This window comes from Odontesthes bonariensis, chromosome 11 (genome assembly GCF_027942865.1).
Source record: "Odontesthes bonariensis isolate fOdoBon6 chromosome 11, fOdoBon6.hap1, whole genome shotgun sequence".
Lineage (NCBI taxonomy): Eukaryota > Metazoa > Chordata > Actinopteri > Atheriniformes > Atherinopsidae > Odontesthes > Odontesthes bonariensis.
Genome location: NC_134516.1, coordinates 9367508 through 9375977, shown reverse-complemented (window position 1 = coordinate 9375977; position 8470 = coordinate 9367508). Strand labels below are relative to the sequence as shown.

The 8470-nt window shown below is 41.6% G+C and overlaps 1 long non-coding RNA gene across 1 annotated transcript; it reads right to left on the bottom strand.

The window, feature by feature from the left end:
* LOC142391590 (uncharacterized) lies at positions 1 to 1609 on the bottom strand. Its single transcript, XR_012770594.1, has 3 exons — positions 1327 to 1609; positions 834 to 981; positions 1 to 552 (listed from the first exon to the last, which is right to left on the bottom strand). It is a non-coding gene; the product is annotated as an uncharacterized LOC142391590 (long non-coding RNA).
* Positions 1610 to 8470: the final 6861 nt, after the last annotated feature.

Here is an 8470-nt window from a genome sequence, read left to right as displayed (position 1 = left end):
GAAACTCCCCTGGAGCCAAGCCACGGAGCCGGGGGCTTGTCAATAAGCACCTGGTGACCGAGTCATGGCACCTGGGGCTCACTCAGCCCAAATAATAGTCAGGAAGCAACCTCTATGTGGGCCAAACACTTGTGGGGAGGAAATTTGAGGTCTGGACACCTATTATAATGATACATAAATCTAAAGCATGCGCCCTCTGAACATGAGTGAATGGCCTATGACATACCCTACGGATATCTAACAAAGTGTAGTGTGTTTCAAAAGTTGTAGAATACCAAGGCACTCATCTTAGTAGTTAAAATACCTTTATTTTATGGGCAAAACATGATTAAAACACTTCGACGCGTTTCGGCATGAAGCCTTCGTCAGGAAGTGAACAGTTTGTGTGGCAAAACTGAATTAAAAGACATCCGTTCCATGAGTGTTCTCAGGTGGGTGGGTGGGACCAATTAGCCAATGGCAAACCACTTATTTACAAAGGTAACCCACAAAAAACAGAAAAACAAGCAGAGATATCAATGGTGGTCAGCAGGGGGCCTCATTCTGCAGTCTCTACAAATATAAGAAAATATTAGAACATCAAAAAACAGTCATGTAATTCCATTCCATTTGATTTTGAATCCCTAACTGCACTGACTGAACCAGTTACACTTGTTTTATTTTTATGGTTAAGATTGTTTTACTGGTGCACAATTATTAAATGAATAAGTAATTCAGTACATTTATATCTGTTTATTTGTTTTTAAAAAATAGGAAAAGAAATGTTTAAGTCAAGCCTGATGGTGCCTTGCACAAAAGAATGATCCGAGTCTTTTCCACACAATGAAACCCACCGTTTGTTACCATAATTCCTCGCCATTCTTCTGTATCGGTATCAGATCGGTATCGGCCGATACTAAACCTCAGATATCGGTATCAGAGGTGAAAAAAGGGGATCGCCAAAAAGGGGACCGGTGCATGAATTATTCACGATGATCCCTCCTGCACCCACAGAATCACTGTCAGTGTAGATATGCATTGCAACATAGATGGGAACAGGACAGATTAACCCTCCTTATTGACTACAAATAGCCTACAATACATAACACCCAATAGCTTCCTGCCTGGTAACAACAAAATAATGTGTCTATTTTGCTCTGTAATTTGCAACCAGTGTGCTGAACTAAGGCTAAGCCTTAGTTCACACATGTCACACATGGTCTTAAAGGGCCATAAGGGATGTCAGCTCTTTAAGAGAAGTTTAAATTATTAGTCCAAAAGACTAATCTTGTCAATACAACTGAATATAAAAATATAAGCCCTTATAACAGAAATATGTGGCCTTACCTTCTTGTGCTGATGGGCCAGACAACAAACGCAGCTGAGAGGAAAGTGTACGGTCTAATTTTTGAAGATGTTCCATCATCTTCCTGCAGGCTTCCTCTCCTTTTCTTCTTACATCATCGATGAGTCTTCGTGCCTTATCTGCTCTGTTCTGGTTTTCCTCGATTATTGCTTCTTTCTCCAAATAATTGAAGACACCATCTGCTAAGAGGGCATCAAGCAGCTGCTTGAGGATTTCTGCTGGCACCCTCTCCACAAACTCCATTCGTATTCTGTTGAGTTCGCTCTCTGCAAGGTGTCATAGACATGAACACGAATCTCACTCAAGCTTTGGTCTTTTCAGTAAATATTCTTGAAATGTAAAAATAATGCGTCGGAATCATTACTACTTCAGGGGTTCATTTGCATTTTGAAAGCTGACACAATAAAGTGCTGGATAATATGAAGCAGGATCCCATAGAGACAGTCAGTGATGAATGATGTCATGAACATAGCTTTCATTGTGCTTTTGTTGATAAGGGGATATGTCTGGGAAGCAGACACCCTTTCCACTTTTAAGACCAGGCTTAAAACTTTCCTTTTTGATAAAGCTTATAGTTAGGGATTGTTCAGGTGATCCTGAAACATCCCATAGTTAAGCTGCTATAGGCCTACACTGCTGGTGGGCCTCATCTGTCACACCTTTCCTCACTTTACTCTCTTTTTCCCCCGTTTAATTTCTCAAATGACATTATGTACATGTGACATTATTGTGGTCATTAACTCGTGTTTCCCTGTTCCAACAGGTATCCTTTGAATGGTGCTACAGCTCGGTTTGTGTGGAAGATATCTCAAAAAGTTTTTAGTCCTAATACCACACACCTAAACCAAGTGAGCAAATGGGACCTGTCACGCCCACGGGACTTTCCCCATGTTTTTAGTTTTGTGTTTTATCATGTTTTAGGTCTTGGTTTTTGAGTTCATGTTTAGTTAGGTTTTGCCATTGTTTTTCCCTCACTCAATTCATTAGTTGTCACTCATGTCACCTGTTAGTCATTGTCACCAGCTGCACCCTGTCACCAATCACTCCCAGCCCTCTATTTAGTTTCCAGGTTTCCCCTTTCAGTTTGCAAGGTCCTACCCGTCTTACACCTATCAATACCCCCTCATGACATGCCTCGCTAAAGCAAAGTATTTATCCATGCTATGTCAAGTATTTTTTTTTTTTTTTGTCTAAAGTATGTTTTCCACAGTTTAGGTTTTTTGTCATCCGGCTCAGCCACGTTTTTTGTTTGAACTTTGTTTTCTTGTGAATAAATCCCAGTTTGCTTTCTACATCTTGAGTCTGCGTCCGTGTCCAACCTCACCCAACCCGTTGTGACAGGACCAGGGTGTTAAACGATATGTTAATAATATAAAAGGGTTGAAGTAGTGATGGCAAAATGAGGCTTTGTGAACCAATGAGGCTTTCCAGCCCAAAGGTTCGCCAAAAGGTTCATTACCCGAAGCCTCATTGAAACGGTCTCTCTAGTGACACCTGCTGTGCAAAAGGAATATATGACAGACTAAATTAACCCTGAGTTAGAGCATCCTGCAATATAAAATAAACAATTGTTGTCACTGTGTCTCAATGAAAATAAATGTGTGAAAACTGCATATATGGAAGTATTATTGAGTGCTATGGTGTTGATCACTCAAATGAAATATATCAATGATGTACACTGACTACAATGCTTATGGAACTAAAGTGCTTATGCATAAGCACTTTAGTTCCATAAGCACTGTATATGGGACCGGGAGTCAGGAATAAACTGCAACCGAGCAGTATGGGCAACAAGACAAATATAAGTTATTGGTTTTTATTTAAAGAAATGTGTGTCAATAACGTTGCGGTTTAATATGGCCAGAAGAAAAAAGAGCGACAACAACTACCGATAACTGTGTTCTTCTCTCGAAAAAACACACCTGCACCGCGGGCTTTAGAAGAAAAAAACCCGCTACAGAGCGGAGTCAGGATGCAGCGGCTCAGTCAGAAGAGCAGTGAAATACACGTGAGTCACTATTTGTCCCACTGTACTTTGTATTTTTTTTCATAATCATTTTTCATTTTCTCCCGTTCTAATTCAATGACTCGGGTCGCGGTGCTGATCTCCGCAATTTGAAGCCTTCAGTTCGTATTGATTAAAATTATTATTTTACAGTACAGTAGTTATTTGTAAAATAAAATAAAGCTTACTACTTCACGGATTTCGCCTATCACGGGTTCTTTTTGGAACGTAACTCCCGCGAAAAACGAGGGTTCATATCCTATATAACTATTCTAATAATAATAGATGATATGACTGATATAATAACTGAACTTAACCACTAACTCTGATACAACCAACGCACACTCTACCTCTCACCAATACCAAACGCCAACTCAAAACCCTCGAAGTGCCGCAAGGTTCAAACCCTTTTTATGCGGTAGTGACGCTCAAAATGAATCAGTGACGTGTACACTGAATCCGAGGCCTCGTTTGTCATCAGTCACGTGATTTTTATGGAAACGATACAAGCCTCGAACCAACGCTTCATCTGGCTCGCCCCTTTTTGCTCGACACATGCTCCGAGGCCTCGCTTCAAACGCCACATCACTACCCACAGAAGTTGCTCATGTAGTGCAGCTCATCCAGGATGGCACATCAATGTGAGCTGTGGCAAGAATTTCTTCCTGCATCTCTCAGCACAGTGTACAGAGCATGGAGGAGATACCAGGAGACAACCCAGCAGCAGGACCACTACCTCCTCCTTTGTGCAAGGAGGAACAGGAGGAGCACTGTTCCTGCAAAATGACCTCCAGCAGGCCGCTAATATGCATGTTTCTGCTCAAACTCTCAGAAACGGACTCCATGAGGGTGGTATGAGGGCCCGACGTCCACAAGTGGAATTTTTTCGTTCATTGAGATTTTAGAAGTGTTATTTTAGTGTTCACTTTATTTATTTATTTTTGAGCAGTGTATATTTAACATGGAGCCACACTGTGACATTACATATCGGTGCATTCGAGATAAATGCATCATTCCAGTGAAGAGGTGCATTTCATTCCTCTGGCAAGAATCAAAAGCCAGAAGCCCTCATGAGACGCTCTGATAGCAGGACATCCTCTCCTTGTTCCCTTCCCAGAAAGCCAGAGGCTGGGTTTCCTGAGCAGGCTGCTGTTTAAATCGCAATCACAGGCAACTTTCATCGGTAAGTTCCTTTGTTTTTACACCACAGATTCGGGACGATGAAACAAAATGGTGCTTCTTTCCCACCAGGTCGATCAGTGCTGCCTGTGTTCATCAGACTGGTGACATTGGGAGCTGCAGCACAAACAGCCTGGCTGGATGAAGAGGATGGGTTTGTCTGTAATGCCCAACATCGAGGCTGTACTGTGGCCTGTTTGGATATGGTCACACCCCTGTCTCCTATGCGTTTGTGGACACTACAGGTTATAATATTTTACTACTTTTTCTGTGCTTCTGACACAAATGCAAACATCTGTCTCACTTGCCTGACAATTGGCTCAGTTTCCATTGTTGTTTTTTTTTTTTTTTTTTTTTTAAATCTTCACATTGAGAAGATGTGAACAGGAAAAGCTTAAAGGAAATCCAAAACCTTTTTGGAAACCTTCAAAATCAAGTCTGACCTGGCAAAGATTAACATGATGGGACTCACCAGCTGCTTCCCAGATATGATATCTTAAATATTCCCGGAGATGACAGTAATTCCTGAAGGTCTTTCTTGGTTTCCCTTATCTGGATGTCAAACAGTTGTCTCTCACTCTAAGTTTGTTCTCAATGAGGAAAACTACTTTTTCTACTGTACTACAACCATGAGCAACTTAACATATACTGCCCCCTTCTGGCAACACGACACAGCCTAGTTTATTTACTTAAAAACATTGTCAGTGTTTTTCTATCATTCAATACAAGCTGCTTGGATTGGTTTTATGTTGTGTGGGTATTTTCTGTCTCCTTCACACTTTTTTTTTTTTTTTTTTTTTTTTTTCCTCCCGCACTCTGTTCACACTGATATAAAATCACATGACTAAATGCTGCCTCAACTTTACCCCAGCTGCTTCTGGTTTTGGCTCCTGGTCTCTTCATCCTACTCTACCTGATCCACCAGAGGACAGTGAGGGCATGTTATTTCAGGTAAAGTTGAAGTATGAACAGGAAGTGGATGAAAACTGCCACTATTGCTGGTCACAGTATTTCTTCACAGTAATGTGATAAACTTAAATGGGTAAAATTGTCTGTCTTTCACAGGCTGGATCCATGGTAGTTCAGTTTTTACTTTCTGATGACGACTCAATATGTATGTGAAAGGATTCCATGTTTTCACGCAACCGACTGCACCGTGCACGGGAGAAATCTGTGTACCTGGTTGTTATGGTTGCAGCCTCCTGAGTCTGCTGGAGACTGTTTGTGTGCTGAGATCCGAGCTCAGGCAGGCAGACGGTGCAGTGGCTCTGCAGGCGGGGCCAGAGGGGGAGGAGAGTCGGAGCTTCCCGAGCCAGCTGCTGGACCTGTGGCTGGGCTCTTGGGTACCGACAGGAAGCAACAACTGAGGCAGAAAGGAAGCAAACATCAGCTAAAATAGTTGCAGTGAAGTTCTGGACACTGCAGGTGCACAGAAACGCACCACATGCAGCAATTTTAAGACGAACAATGAGACGGTTTGCATTTGGAAATATTTGCTTTGGTCCACCTCTTCATCATGGCAAAGAAGGTACATAAGAGATTTGTTTTAAGGAACCATCATCAGCTAAATCAGTGGGCAACCACATTGGCATAAAGCACTGTGCAAGTCTTTAGCATCTCCTTGTTCATGTTTTTCTCCCAAGTAGAAAGAATTTCTTATCTTTCCAGCTTGAGCACTTTTTTTTTTTTTTTTTGGGACCTAAATCAAGGGATGAACCATGGTTGTATCTGCACATAACAGACAACTTTTCAACAAATTATTTCCCTTTGCTGCAAGCTGCCTGTCATAAAACACATCTGTTCCCATTTCTTTGTTTGCATCTATATGTAATAAAAAAAATAACAGTTTAAATGAAAGATTAAAGTATTTATGCATGCAACAAGGTGATTCCAAAAGAGCTATTATCTTAAAAACTTCAGTATGTCCATAGAGGATCTGAAGAAAGTGGACAAATGGAGGACAAAAACATAAGTCAGGCCTAGAAAAGTATATCTGAAAGGAATAATCCAGCAAAGGCCTGACGCAGGATCTGAGAGCTGCATCAGTTGATCCATCTACTGTTCACTTAAAGGTGGGGTAGGGGATCTTTTTCTGGAACATTTTTTTACATATTGCTTGAAATACTCTTCACACCCCCATTGCAACCAATTAATTAAAAGTTTTGACACAAATATGAAAAGTTTTAGTGGCCTCTAGAACGTACAATCTAGGAAAAACAGTATCCAATCATACTGAACGGACCGTTCACAATGATTGGATTATTATGCCGTCTATCAAACTGCAATCTGCCCCTCCCTCCCCCTCCCCCTCCTTCCCCCTGTGTGCGTACCCTGCTCCGTGAACGAATTACGCGCCCAGAAGCTTGGCAGGAAGCTAAACTAGAGCCAGCTTGGCTAGCACCTAGCATTATTAAACATATAGTTAGCATATACTAAATACTAAATACGGCAGCGATCGATGCTTGCTGTCAGAACAGCGCTCGTGCACCTTCGTGCTCGTTCATGTACTCTAGAGGCGTGCCTTCGGGGGGAAAGTGAAGAAAAGGGTTGGGACTTTTTACCTGTGTATTTTCAAAATGCAGCTTCGCTGGACTCAAAATCCAGGATCTCCTACCCTACCTTTAAGCCTCATTAGAAATGGTCTCCATGGAAGGGTGGCTGTCAAGAAGCCATTCTTAAGGAAGGGAAGCGGGGAGAAAAGGCTGAACAAATGGCGCAAGAAGTGTTTTTTGTTTTACAAGTGGTCTTATTTATTTTCTTTAGGATAACTACACATTAAACCTAACAAAGATTTAAAATACTGTCGAATACAACTGGAGAAATACTGAAGTGGAATGAATTAATAAATGTTCCCAAAACTTTCCATCCTTCCACTTTCTTTACCTGCTTAATTGAATTCATGGTTTCAGGGGGAATGGAGCCTATCTGTCACCGAAACAATTCAAGATTCAGGTCTAATAACAAGCAGAGGTGTATAGTAACGAAGTAGATGTACTTTGTTACACTACTTAAGTACTTTCCTTGAGTTTTTAATTTTTTTTCATTTTTTTTTTAAATCAGTACTTCAACTTTTACTCTACTACATTTCGAAGCTAAAAAAAAATATATACTTTCACTCCATTACTTTGACATTTGCCACCTCGTTACAAATTACGGTAAAAATAATCAAAGAATGATCTGGAACCGGATTATGTGCGGGGCGGCGGAGATCAGCAGCACTATGGCAGCCGCAGAGCATGTTCACGACGAGGGAGACACAGAAGACGTTACAGTTTCTGTAGAAGACGACGGTCACCCGTGGTCATACCTGGCAACTAGTGATGGCAAAGCGAGGCTTTTTGAAGCATTGAATCATTTTGAACCATTGTGTCATAAAGTGGTTCACTACTCAAAGCTTCATTCAATTCCCTTGGGTGACCTCCACTGGCGTAGCGATTGTTGCACCATAAGAAGCCCTGCGAATGTGATGCATATAATAACACGATAATAACACTTATGTATGTGTGTTGTACATATGGGTTTGTAGTGCCTCATTAAAGATTGATTAATTTACCCATGAAATAATAATTTGCCCTCTCCGGGTCAGGAATGGCATCCTTCCCCAAGTGGAGGAGTTCAAGTATCTCGGGGTCTTGTTCACGAGTGAGGGACGAATGGAGCAGGAGGTTGACAGGCGGATCGGTGCGCCATCAGCTGAGCCAGAAGGAGAAGCTCTCAATTTACCGGTCAATCTGTTCCTATCCTCACCTATGGTCACCAGCTGTGGGTAGTGACCGAAAGAATGAGATCGCCAATACAAGCGGCCGAAATGAGTTTCCTCCGCAGGGTGTCTGGGCTCTCCCTTAAGTATTTGTTTGGATTACGTTTGCTGCCGACCAACTCCAGTTCTCTTCAAATAAAAAAACTTTTTGGAATACCATCAACTTCACCCGTTTCTGTGT